The 13,995-nt window shown below is 37.2% G+C and overlaps 1 protein-coding gene across 2 annotated transcripts in view; it reads right to left on the reverse strand.

Annotated features, from left to right (window-relative positions):
* SPATS2L (spermatogenesis associated serine rich 2 like) overlaps positions 1 to 13,995 on the reverse strand; it is a 234,027-nt gene that overhangs the window by 117,582 nt on the left and 102,450 nt on the right. The window contains exon 1 of one of the 2 annotated variants that reach the window (XM_020984905.2): positions 7,086 to 7,467. The exons of the other annotated variant lie outside the window; for it this stretch is intronic. The gene's annotated coding sequence lies outside the window, so the exon portion shown is untranslated. Of the gene's footprint in view, positions 1 to 7,085; positions 7,468 to 13,995 lie in introns of those variants that run through there. 2 annotated transcript variants of the gene reach the window in all.

The raw sequence follows: 13,995 nt of genomic DNA on the forward strand, positions 1-13,995 counted from the left end.
GTAAAAATCCAACCTGACATGTTTTTCTATTCAAAGATTTTACCTAACATTGTAGTTAACCTTTATACTTCAACGATCTATGATTTTGCCTATGTGGGCAGTCCTTCCACTGATATAGATCATAGGCTCATTAGGGCTTAATAAAAGCTCTTCATGAGGTACTTTGACCACAAGTGTCATGACCCTGCAGCTAAAGTGGTGACTTTAGACTCTGGTAGGTAGATCCTTGGATGAAAGACAATGACCTATGACCAACTCCATACCTGGGTGTCTTTTTAGCTTGCTAGTATCTTTCTGAGCTTGTACTCCTTTCTCATGACCTATAAGAACCTAAGGTCATTTTCACACCATGATAAAGCATCAGAATAGGACTTTAGTAAAGTATCATAGCTAATAGCAGAAATTTTATGGGCTTATTTCAAAGAGAAAAAATTTAACATAAAAATTATATAAGTGGGAGAAATTATGGCATTTTAGGACATTTAATTTATAAATACAAGGAAAGATCATTCATAAGACAACATAGTCAATTCCAAACTTTGAGTTAAAATGCATTACCTTCCTTATTAATTGATACATATTTTGACAGAGTAGCTGAATTTCTGAGCATTCTATTATCATTTTTAGTGCCATTTACTTTCTTTGTTTCCATAGAGCATTGTATATCAGCCAGAGTTAGGACTGTGTAGATTGAGACTTTTGAAGGCACGGTCCCATTCAGGGATGCCTAGATTTCAGCTGGAACTTTTGGCAGCTCCCTTCTACTCCAGCCCCATCTCCTTTTCCCTTTTCTCAATTACTACGGAATGTGATCAGTTTGGTTGTGTCTAATACCCATTCAGTGTTTCTGAAACTATCTTCTTCGATAGTTTATATTGAATACCCAAATTGCCATCTAGAACTTTTTTGTGTGTGTTAGAACAGTGGAAGAACATAATGGAGGCTCCTGAAGCTGTGCTTTCCTGTAATTGGCCAGGTAGGTATCATTCACTCAGGTCAGCCAGCAAAGGTCTTACTTGGCGGTATGTTACAAGTTTCTTTTAATGTGATATAAAAAGCAATGAAAAACATTGACAACTCAGCTAGTCAGTAGACATTTGTAGGGAGAGGAAAAAGGGATTACTTTATTTCCCTTGAGTCCTAGCTTCCAGATCCTCAAAGACATGTGCAAATAGTGAAGGAGAGAGAGGAAGACACAACTGTCATTCACAGATTCCTTCTCTGGGGCTTTGGTGGTTCAACTGCTTGGCTTGGTCCTCAGAAGTGATTTTTGGGACCTTGTGTCCTTTTGGTGCAAATTAAAACATGTATTTTCAATTAAAATTTTTTTAAAAAATTACTTCTTTTCTGAATTGTGTTGTCTATGTGGCTCACTAAGGAAAAAAACCTAATAAGTGTGAAATACTGAGACTGAGCACTTCAAAATCCTTGGTCAACTGGTCAACTGTCCACTTCCTTTTATATTAAAGCAGATGCACCTATTGCCCAACCATATGTCTCTTTTGAACAAGTTTTCATGTAAAATAATGTATATTATTTTTGCAAAAGAATCATTAGTTTACAGGACATGGAAAAGTGTTAGAATCTCTTTTGTTTAAGGCTTTGGGTGCTTTTTTTTTTTGCTGAATTTGACAATTATTTCAGCTTCTCAGTGTAAGGAAAAGTACTGCAGAGAGCCAAGAGCTTTCAAAGCTGTTTCATCTTAAAGTTGAAAAGGGAAGAGGAAATAGAGGAAAGAAGGAATAAGTATTTATTTGCACCTATATGTGCCAGGCACTATACTAAGCACTTTACAAATATTATCTAAGTTGATCTTCAGAGCAACCCTGATAGGTGAGTGCTATTATTATCCCCATTTTACAGTTGAAGAAACTAAGGCAAACAGAGGTTAAATGACTTGCCCAGGGTCACACAGCTAGTGTCTGAGGTGGGATTTGAAGTTAGATCTGTCTGACTACTGGCCCAGCGCTCTTTTTACTGCATTACCTAGTTGCCTTTAGAGGTCATTTGATCCAACCTACTCATTTTATAGATGAAGAAACTGAAGCACAGAGACGCCATTGCAAAGCCTTCACCAAGGTGGTTCACACGTGTAATCCCTGCTACTAGGGAATCTGATGGATAGTTTAAGCTCAGAAATTGAGCTGCAGCTAGATGGGTACTCACTAAGTCTGGTACCAATATGGTAAGCTCCTGGCAGTGGGTATGACCAGGCTTCCTCAGGAGGGGAAAACCAGCCAAGGTTGGAAATGAAGCATGTCAAAGCTACCATACTGATGAATAGTAACAATGGGCCTCTGAGTGGCTGCTGCCCTTCCAGCCCAAGCGAGAGAAGGAGATTTTGTCTCAAAATAAAATAAAATAATTATGAGAACAACAACAACAAAACCCCTTCACCTTCCTGGGCCTTAGTTTCCCCATCTCTAAAATGTGGGGATTGTATTGGATGGTCTCTAAAATCCCTTCCAGGTCTAAAGTTCTATGAATCTATAAGGAAAAGAAATTTGTCTGAGGCCACAATAGCTATTAGTATCACAGGCTGGACTAAAAACTTGGGCATCCTGATTCTGCGTCCAATATTCTCTTTATAATAGATGCCTCAGAATCAGAGAATTTCATACATACAAGAAGCTGCAGGAGTCATTTGGTTCTTTGTACCAGGCTTTTCTTTTTTAGGTTGATGGCAAATGTTGAGTGCATTTTTTTTAAAGAAGTAGCAGCTCAATAAGGACCATTGGTAAAAAAAAAAAAACCAACAAACAAATAAACCAAACAAAAACAAAACCATTTCTCATAGCATTCTCCAAACATATTTTCTTTGTGCTTAATAGCTACAGAGTAAGAGAGGAGGTAGAAGGTTTCAGATTTAGAATTAGCATAGTAATCCCAGGAGTATTTCCAACCCAAATGGTTAAAAAATAGAGTGTGACCATGTCTACATGGAGAAGAGCAGAATCACAATTATATTAAGGTAGGTGGTATGTATTATATAAAGGCAGGTAGCTCAATGGATAGAGTGCCAGGCCTAGAGTCAGGAAGACTCATCTTCCCGAGTTCACATCTGGTTTCAGACACTTAGTAGTTGTATGACCCTGGTCAAGTCATTTAACCCTGTTTGCCTATTTCTTCCTCTTTCAAATGATCTGGAGAAGGAAATGGCAAACCACTCCAGGGTCTTTGCCAAGAAAACCCCAACTGGGGTCACAAAGAGTCAGGTACAACTGAAAAAACAGCTGAAGGGATGAATAAGCCAGAAGCTTGAAGCACAGGGCTGTTGTAGAGACACACAGACACACAGATACACACACACAGACATACACACATATACACACACAATGTATGTCAATAAGAAGACAATCCAGATCATCAAACATACTTTTCCATGCCCTGAAACTCTTTCTGCAATCCCATCAGTGTAAAATTCCTACAAATGGCCTAGGATGGAAGGGATTTTAGAAATTGCTTCCTTCCTGATTTCACAATTGAAAAAAATGAGGACTCAATGTCAATAACAATAATAAAAAAAAGTTCAATCTGTTTCACTTTCATTTCTCTAAAAGGAGAGTGCTTAGTTTTACTTTCTAGTTCTCCTATGTTATGTCATTGCTACAGTCCTGCTGATGGTCTCTGTGACCCTGGGCGATTCATATACCTTTTCATTGCTCTAGATAACTCTCTAAGGGTATAAATTGCAGAGAACATGCCGCTTGCATGTGGAAAATTGCCAACCACATTAGTAGAGGGCATTTCCTTACCAGGGAGTTACCTTTCCCCAAGAAATTAATGTTCCAGTGCCAATCCCTATACATTTTTTAAGATTGGCAGCATAATGCAGTGGAATTTCTATCAGGAAGTCCTGCTTTCAAATATTTCTAATACAAATTAGCTGTGTGACCATCCTGACCATTTTGAGCCTCAGTTTCCTCAGTTGTAAAGTGGGGATAATATGACTTGTAGTACCTACTTCAAGTTATTATTATGAGGCTCAAATGAGATCATTCATATATTTAAAGCAGCTTGGAAAGTGCTATAATACCTTTAGATTTATAAATTTAATTAATAGCGTAAAACTGCAATGACACTTTTGGGCCACCCTGAATAAATTTTGTTGTTCTGTCATGTCAGTCATGTCTAACTCTCCATGACCCGATTTGGGAGTTTCATGGCAAAGAAGATATTAGAGTAGCTTGCCATTTCTTTCTCCAGCTCATTTGCTGGATAGGTAAACTGAGGCAAACAAGGTTAAGTGACTTGCTTAAGGTCATGCAGATAGTAAATGTCTGAGGTCATTCATATTTGAACTCAGGTCCTCCTGACTCCATGGCTGGTGCTCTATCCACTGATTATTATTTATAAGTCTATTCCCCCCAAGCAATTTTCCTGAAATGGAGTAACTAGAATAATTAGGATATGATTACATCATGCTATTAACTGTGAGTTCTCCTTTATTCAGAAAACAGCTTAAGGGTGTACATTAATTCAAAGGCACCTACATATTATAAGCTTGTTGTTCCAGAAACTTTTCTGCACAACTTCTAAAAGCAAATGTCAGGAAAATCTATAGTTAAAAGCCCTCCTTCTTTTGAAACACAAGTTATGGTTGGGTTCCAAAATATCAATGCCTGTTAAGTTCTTTACAAGAAGAAATGGAAAAAATGTTTTACTTAAATGGGTGATTAATTGTCCATTCTCGTTTAAAAAGTCCAGCATCTGTGGATAGGTGAATGCCTCCATTCCTTTAGGGAGATTACTTGAAGAGACACTGCATCAAGAAATGCAGTATCAAGATGGTGACATTTTGAGTAGAACTTTTCAGTTCACCAGCCTCTGGTGACCTTCATTGTGGATGCTGCTGCACAGGTAGATCCAGGCAGAACAGAGTGGCAGCAGCAGCAGCAGCAGCAGCACAGACTCAATTTTATAGCAAGTCCAACTTTGAGCTTCTCATTTTCATCTTGGCAAATGTTTATGAATTGAGGTTCATATTACTTTTTCATAAAGTACCAAACCAACCTTGCTTCAGGTTGCAAATGGAAGAAGACAGCAAAGAACATTGAAGAAAAATAAAACAGAATTTAATGGCTGGAAGCCAAGAAAATGGGAGAGATAGAGAGAGAAAGAAAATGGAAAGTTTTATTAGCATTGATCTTTGTCATGATTTTTTCCATTTAATTTTAAATTATTTCATTTTGAGGTTTCTGACATCTTAAGAATATAAATAAATTCCTTGAAAGAAAATATGATCTAATATAAGCTGATATCTGACTAGGCTTTTTAGTGCTTTGCAGATAGGAAGTATTTTTCTTTAAACAAAATATGTAATCCCACAGAGATGTGAGTGACCCAGATCTAGCTGCAAGTATCCACTTGTACTCACAATTCTATTGTGCCTATTTCTTTAGGATGCAAGAACAGACTTTGAAGTATGTCCATCCCAAAGAGGTTTTTTATCAAGAGAAGCTCCCTGAACTAAGTAAAAATTAAAAAGGGAAGCATGGGAAGGAATTCTGCACTTCTTACGCAAACAGATTAGTTGTTGAGTCATTTTGGTTGTGTCCGACTCTTCATAACCACATTTGGGTTTTTCTTGGCAAAGGTAGTAGAGTGGTTTGCCATTTCCTTCTCCAGGATTAAGTGAGTTGCCCAGGATTCCAGAGCTAGTTAAGGGTCTGTGGCCAGATTCGAATTCAGGTCTTCCTGACTCCAGGCTGGGTGCTCTATCCATTGCACCATCTAGCTGCCTTGTAAATAAATTAGTAGCTTCCAATATAACCTGTGTGACTTTAAGTAAATCACTTAACATTTCCGGGCCTCAGCTTCGTCTGCAAAATGAGCAAACTGAAATAGATAAACTAAAAGTTTCTTCCACCTATATAAATTTGTGATTTTCAATCTATGTTGTAGCGAATAAACAGGATCATAGTTAGCTGCTTATAACATATTACTACTATTGCTGGAATTTGCATGTAGAATTTCCTCAGTGGGAATTTCAACAAAAGACCATACATAGCTTTATCTCACACCAGAAGCCATCAAAAGTCTCTTCCTTCAATCTCCCAGGGCTCTCTACTACTCCCTCCTCCCCTATCCCTGCCTCTACCTCCTTGTGGGAATCGCTACAGAACGAATGGGCTGCATCTATCAATACTATTGACTATCATTACTCACTCAGTAAAACAAAGATAACAGGTTCAGAATACAAATGAGCCACTTTTTTATCTCCTTACAATATTCATTTTGTTTTATATAAACACAAAACTACATATTGATTTTTGAAAAAAAACTAAATAGAATTTTGCACTGATAGAAATGATAAACTCTAAGCTTGGCAAAAATAAACCTTTTTTTTTTTTGCACTGCTAATAGAGAGAAAGCCATTCATTTGTCACAGAGTAAAAATCTAGAGAAATGAACTATAGTATGGCCTGCCACATCTTTGAATCACATGCCCTTTCCCATGTGCTAATAAACTTGTAATATTCCTGAGATGTAGGAGAGAACTCTTCCTCATAATATGAAACATTGGGCGAATTTCTTAAAAGTCAGAGAGGAAGTCAATCCCCCCTTTCCCTGGCCACACACACCTCAAGCCACAATTGTCATAAGTTTAAGAAACGCAGAATTCTTTCAAAATATAGAAATACTGGCCTTTAGTAGAAGAGGGTAATGATGAGAGTCCACATTGCTGCGATGCCTTAGAGTTCACAGAATACTTTCCTTATAATGATCCTCAGAGGCCAGTAGAGGCATGCATTAGTATCCCCATTTTATAAATGAGAAACAGGTCCAGAGAGGTTAAGCCCACAGTAACACAATGGACCTCAAACCCAGATTTTATGACTTCAAGTCCAAACCTCCTCATTTTTCTTGGCCACTCTGCTTCTCAACATAAACAGAGGAAAGCCTTAGCATTAGCTACAGTTGGGCCTTAGTATTTACACTGACCCTTCTCACAATGCCATATTTCTTCCTCCTTTCCCTTGATGTTCCACTATTTTCTATCTTCTGGGGAAGGTGGAAGGGGAGGGGGAAACAAACTTAAAATATTCTAACTCTTTAGAACTGAAATAGAAGTCCCAACTTACGTTTTCTAGGTCCCCCTGTTTCCAAACCAGAGTTCCCAGGATGTGAGCTTGTGCTAATCAGGTCCTAACTGGGGAGCTGGCTCCTTGTCTCAGCGCTTCAGCCCCTGGACTCCCCTCACAACCCAACAGTGTGTAATCCGAAGAGTAAGTGGAGCAGGTGGGGCTGGAGAATGAGGTATGTGGCAGGACCTGGGAGGGGCAGAGGCACCAGCTGTTTGCCAGCAGCCAAGCCACCTGAGGCTCAAACATACCTGCCACCTCCTGAGATACTGCCTTTTCTCTACCGGTAAATAAGTTCACAAGGTCTTTGTGCCTTGGGTACCTAGCACCCAGGTTTATGGAGATAGAAACACTCTGGCCCTAGAGAACGCCTGCATTGTACACACTCTGCTCAGAGATAACAGGCAGAAAGAAGCGGAGGCAAAGATACACACAGTGGTTTGCAGTTTGTCATAGTTCCAAAGGTCAGCCTATAAAAGGCTCCTAATCACATGCCTGACTTATTGCGGCATCACAACAATAAAGTACTTCAGTCCTCAGGGAGATAGCACTTTGTAGGTGGGGGTACTTTCTCTATCAATGCAGATTACAATCATTCTGTAACTTTGTCTATATTTTATATTTATGAAATATACGTATTTGTAGGCTGCATAGGAGAAGGAAAATAAAGCTGGGTTTAGAGTCAAATTCCTGCGTGGCCACTTACTATCTATATCTATATCTATATCTATATCTATATCTATATCTATATCTATATCTATATCTATATCTATATCTATATCTATATCTATATCTATATCTATATCTATAGATACAGATGTATAGATATAGATAAATACAAATATATATAAATACATGTATATATACATATATATGCATATATACACACACACATACACATATATACATATATATATATATGTATGTAGGTAGGTAGCCTTGGGCAAGTCATAGAACCCCTCTGGGCCTCATTTTCCCCATATGTAGAATAAGGGAGTTGAACTAGATGATCTCTGCTCTAGTCCTAAGTCTATGGCATACATGTTGTTTCTGCCAATAGAATGCCTTCTTTGAAGGCAGGGACCATCTTATTCATATTTGTAACTCTAGCAACCAAATTGTTGTTGTTAAATAGTTTCAGACCTATCCAACTCTTCATGACCATGTTTGGAATTTTCTTGGCAAAGATACTGGAGTGGTTTGCCATTTCCTTCTCCAGTTCATTTTACAGATAAGGAAACTGAGGCAAACAGGGTTACACAGCCAGGAAGTGTCTGAGGCTAGATTTGCACTCAGAAAGATGAGTCTTCCTGACTCCAGGCCCAGTACTCTATCCACTGTGCCACCTAGCTGCCCCTAGCACTGACTCTTCCATAATAGCTTCTTTAAAAAAAACAACAGCAAATGGATGAAACAACAGGCATCATTAAGTGCCTAAGATCTACCAGGCACTGTGCTAGGTGCTGTGGATAAAAACACAAAAATGAGACGGTCTTTGCTCTTAAGGAGTTTACTTTCTACTGAGAGGAATGAAATAGACTTGTAGATAAGTAGACAGGGGATACACACAGATAGACAGACAGAAGACAGACAGACAGACAGACAGATAGACAGATAGATAGATAGATAGATAGATAGATAGATAGATAGATATCCATATGTACACAGTAATTGGGACAGAGGTGTTCACAAACAATGAAGAGACTTAATGAAATGCCTCTTAAAGGAATTGGCACTTGATTTGGAGATTAATGGGAGTCAGGGGCTCCAAGAGGCAGTGGCCTGGAGTGCCAGGCCTGGAGTCAGGAAGACTCATCTTTCTGATTTAAAATCCTGCCTTAGACACTTATTAGTTGTGTGACCCTGGACAAATCATTTAACCCTATTTGCTTCAGTTTCTCATTTGAAAGCAATTGAACAACAACAAGAATTGCACCTACAATTTGGGGCATGGCATCTTACCAACGGCTTATCAAACTAACTGCTGTCCACTAAGTCCTCCAGATCTCCTTCACACTGTTGCCTAGCCATACCTCTACATTCTATATTTATACACTTGAATTTTTGAGCCCAAATGTGTGACTTTACATGTATACCAATTTAAATTATATCTTATTATATTCAGTCCATCTTTCTAGTCTACTGGTACCATTTTGGATCCTGTTTTTGTCATCCAATGTGTTAGCTATGTCTTCCAGTTTTGTGATGTATATAATGAGAAGAGCTTTCTGTCAGCCTTCAATCAAGACATGATAAAACAATGTTAAACAGGTTAGGGCCAACAATAGAACTTGTGACACTTCACTAGAGACTTCTTCTGAGCTCACATCAAGCCAGGATGACTACTCTTTGGACAAGGTCATTCAGTTAGTACCCCAAAGCCTAATTATACCGTCTTCACTCCCATATCTCTCCATAACGTTCATTAGCATGAAATCTTTTTCAAATTTTTCACAGAAATCTAGGTTTACTATGTCTACAAAATTCCTCTGAATTATAAGTAAATGTATTTTTATAAAAAGGAAAGCAGATTAGCATGTCATGACTTGTTCTTGATAAAGCCATAATGGCTTTTAGTGATCACTACTGGCTTTTCTAAATGTTCATAAACCATTCCTTTAATAATATATTTTAGAATTTTGCCAGGAGTGGAAGTCAAATTTCCTGGCTAATTTTGTCCCACTTCTTTTTTTAAGAAATATGGACAGAAAAAAATGAAAAAAAAAATAGGGCCTGTTTTGGCCTACACCAGTCCTGTGGCACTTCTATTATTCTCCATGATGTTTCTAAGATTAGCAACAATAGCTCAATAGTCATACTTGCCACTTTTTAGAATATACCTAGAGCTGTGTTTTAGCTGGGTCCAGTGATGAATTTATTGGAGAATAGCGAGGTGCTTTATTATCATATATTCACCTATTTTTCATTTCAATTCTGTTAACCACTTTTGTTCTATCCTTCCTAATCAAAGATAATTTTCCTTGTTTGTGAAAGCAAAAAAAAAAACAAACCCAAAAGTTTAAAAAAATTCAGCTTCTCTCCAATGTCTGTTATCATTCTCCTATCCACCCTGTGAAGTGGCCCCATCTGTAGTTTGATCTTAGTTTTGTTCCCAACACAACTTTTAAAAGGTCCTTTTTTGTGTGCTTAACTTTCTTTGCCAGATGCAACTCATTTTGTGATTTAGCACTCATGATACTATTCTTACACCATTGTGTCATTCTTTTGTATTTATATCCTTTAGTTAACTTTGATGTTATCTTCTAGACATTAAAAAAACAATTTAAATTAGTTGATTAATTCCTTATTTCCACTCTCATATCCTTAAATAGTACCTTTTCTTCCTCATTAGAACTGTTTGCATTTGTTCCTTCAAAAATTCATTCTTGAGTCTTTCCCATATGTCTTGGGCTGCCTTATTCCACAGAATCTTACTCTGCAGAATCTTAACCTCTCCTTTCTTTTTGAACTCCCTGAAGTTTGTTGTCTACAAATCTAGGGTCCTCTTCAAACTATACTTGGCATTTCTCTCCTTTTCTATTCCAGATTCTAAGATGAACTTGTTACATCTCCCCAAGATTTCCATCATTACTATTTCAGCCACCTACTTATGTTTCCTTTTTTGTCAGAATGAGGTCCAGAATAACAGTTTCCCATATCACTTACTGAATGATTTGAATAATGAGGTTGTCAGGAATACAAGTCAAGAATTCATCAGCTCCCTTTCTTTGGCAAGAAGAAGTTTCTAGCAAATCTAGTAGACACTTAGAATGAAATTGAAGTCCCCCATCATTAATATATTTGTGCCTCCTTGCCAAGTTTGTAATCTGTTTCTCAATAGTTTCACCCATTTATTCCTTTTGTCCTAGTGGCCTAGCATATACATATAATAATATTGTTTTTCCCCTTCCTCCATTGGTCATCACTTAAATATTCTGCTCTAATAACTAATAAGAAACAATATGTGCTCCTATCAGGAGCATGGAAATTTTCGTTTTCATAGGGGATAAGACCCAAAAGGGAGGAAATTGACAGAATTTCTAATACTGATGATAGACCGTGAGGATGCCACTTTGAGGTAGGGAGTCTTTCTTGGTGTCTCCCAAATTACATTCCATCTGCCTACATGGATGAAGTATGCTTTGGGTATGTGGATACACTTCTGGTCAGCAGTATTGAAAACTTTGCCTATTTACAGAAAAGCATTATTTTCCCATATTACTGGACTATTCTCATCAGTGACATTCCATGATAGCATAAGGATGGTTAGGAACCATGGAAGAATCTCTGACAGACTAGAGAATGGCACTAATGTTTAAAGGGCATCAGTATTAAAGAGGTGCTATTTTGGTACTAGCATTGTCCAAAAGCTGCTCCTTGGTATTCTTTCTTCTTCCTCTCCTTGTACCTTCTTTTACAAAGTCACTAGAGAAGGAAATGACAAAGGAGGGGGTCCTCTGATGATGATATGGTGCTAGTTTTCAGCAAAAGTAAAATTAGTGGATCTGGGCCCTAGGAGATGGGCTAAAAAACTGATTTTCATTTTATGGTGGACGCAACCTGCCATGAGTACCATCATTCTTTCTCTGTGGCCACGAGAGCAGAGCAAAATATTTAGTATCAGTAAAAATAAATGTGCTACTAAAATCCATATTCCTAGTCACATGACTAAGAAAGATGCACCAATTTAGGGTTCCCTTCCTTCATCACCACTAAAATTAATGCTCTAGGAACTAGTATCACAGTTTAGATTCATTTCTATGACAGGAAATAAATATTCATATTATAGAAAGAATAAAATCTCAAGTAAAGAGGAAAACTAAGAGAGTAACTGAAGCTCTATTTTAATGTTAGTCTCATGTAATTATATAAAAATGAATGAAGATATTAAGAATACAATTTTGCGTCTCTTGAGGTTGATCTAATGTTATGAACAATAAAGACTTAGTTTGATCATTTTATGTTCCCATTAAAATTTTAGGAATCATATTGCTCAGGAATTAACCTCTCAATTTCCATTTTAAAATCCACATACAAAAAGAGACAGGGATTTATCATTTTTAAACCAACATTTTATAATAGGAAAATTAATAAATAATTACCTTATTTGTTATCTACGATAGCTAATATATAATTAACAATGATTAAAGAATATTCAAGACCCTAAAAGTTTCAATAAATTATTAAAAATTACCTCTCATAAAAAGCTGTGTTTCTGATTACTTCCCCCTGATGTATTAAATCTCATTTTATTCTTTTCTGTTGACTGCTAGTCATTCCTTATCCTTTATTATAGATTCCCTGTTCTCATCAGGAATTGCAACACTTGCCATTCTGGTATTATATTAAAGATCTCCTTAACATATAGTTATCAAGCGCTTCTGCAGTCACATAACTTCCGTTTCAACATTAGGATCAGGGCCACCAACTCATAATCAGCTTTATGGACCCTTGGCACTGTTGCTTAAAACTTTTTCTTCGGCCAGGTTCATCTCCTCACCACTGCTTGACTCATCCTTTAACTCAGGCTATACCATTTGAAAAGCCTTCCACTAGTAGATTAATATCTATCTCTGCAGCAGGTAGGTGGCACAGTGGATAGAGCACTGGCCCCAAACTCAAAAGGATCTGAATTCAAATCTGGTCTCAGACATAAAACACTCATTAGCTGTGTGACCCTGGGCAAGTCACTTAACCCCATTGCCTAGCCAAAACAAACAAATAAACAAAAATACCTATCTCCACTGACCATCATAGCAACTCTTGATGCAATCTCCATTGACCATCATAGCAACTCTTGATGTAATCTTTCTGCATTGAACAATAACTATTCCCTGACCATTGGTAAATACATTTAATAATAATTGTAATAATAACTAGCATTTATATAGTGCTCTAAGGTTTCCAAAGTGATTTACAACTATTATAATTTTATCTTTACAACACTGGAATTTTGAGCAATAGCAAGTCTTATCATTCTTCTGGATCATTATTCAAGACACTAAATAAATGAGAACTTTTCTTCAGTAGCCCCACTGTTATAAAGACCATTTCCAACTAAAAATAGCATCATTTATTATTTCCCTTGAAAGATTTTCTGCTAAATTTCACCCAATCCAATTTCAAGCCACTGAGATTTCAATATAGGAAATACTGGATCACCTGCTTCACTGACATAAATATACAGTGCTTTGAACCTCAATTTTTTTTTTATATCAAGTCTGATGGAATTCTACAGAATTTATCTGGTTTTAACTTGTGCTTGTGGACATATTATAAAATGCTTAATGTCAACCCACCTGGTAAGTATTCATGGTGTACTAAGCAATATATTTAGACATTTAGGGAAGTTATGCCAGAAATAACAGCATAGCATCTTATTCTTGAAGAGTTCATTTTAGTAAAAGGGTACTGGGAGAAAAACACAAATGAAACCTTAATCCAATTCAATCCTATGGTGTTGTGGGAATATCCTTGAATTTAGAATCAGAAATCCTAGGTTTAGATCCCACTAGTCCTACTTATTACCCATGTGACTCAATTATTCTCTCTGGGTCTCAGTTTCCTCATCTGGAAAAAGAAAAGACAGAACTTGAGGATCTCTAAAGTTTATTTTTGATGCTCTGAATGCACAAATCACAAGAAAACAAGGTAGGTTGTTGTAAGTATAAAGCAGCAAAGAAAAAAATGCTATGAAATATTTGGGAAAGGTGAAGACCTTTTTTTAGATGGGGCCTGTGATTGTAAGGTAGAGCCATGAACTCAAAAACCTCCATTTAAAAAGGGAACTTAGCTTAGAATTTCTCATTTCTCATCTGGCTGTACTGCGTTGGGACTTCTCTGACTTTTCCATCACCCCCATGACCACCCCTGCTCCCCCACTTTTCAACTTTCTTTTGTGCAGTGCCTT

This window comes from Phascolarctos cinereus, unplaced genomic scaffold (genome assembly GCF_003287225.1).
Source record: "Phascolarctos cinereus isolate Bilbo 61053 unplaced genomic scaffold, phaCin_HiC Scaffold_726;HRSCAF=1367, whole genome shotgun sequence".
Taxonomy (NCBI): Eukaryota; Metazoa; Chordata; class Mammalia; order Diprotodontia; family Phascolarctidae; genus Phascolarctos; species Phascolarctos cinereus.